Consider the following 409-nt stretch of genomic DNA (forward strand, 5'->3'; position numbering starts at 1 on the left):
TGTTTTCGCAGTATGAGCATTGCAATTATTCCTGCTAGCAGAAAGGGAGAAGCAGCTTAGAGAATGCAAAAGTAGTTATAATTCTTTAAATGCTGGGGCATACACTCTCTTTTCATATATTTTTATCTTAGAAAACAGTTTTTGTTCAGGCAGTGGTGCAATGAATGAGGCTGCCCCTTCAGCACTCACTGAAGGTGGTGGCTAGGTGGAGACTGAGGTCTAGAAGCATGAGGTGGCCAGGGAAAACCAACTTCATTTTTTAAAGTCAACTTGCAAGTAGATAAAGGAGAGAGCACTAATAAAATTTGAGCAATATTAATGATCATTTATTGAGAAGCATTGTCAGTGTTTTATCTATTAGGTCTTTTTTTTTTTTTTTTTTTTTTTTGGCTCATGAGTTCCTCAGATG

The sequence above is a fragment of the Mandrillus leucophaeus genome, unplaced genomic scaffold (assembly GCF_000951045.1).
Source record: "Mandrillus leucophaeus isolate KB7577 unplaced genomic scaffold, Mleu.le_1.0 Scaffold119, whole genome shotgun sequence".
Lineage (NCBI taxonomy): Eukaryota > Metazoa > Chordata > Mammalia > Primates > Cercopithecidae > Mandrillus > Mandrillus leucophaeus.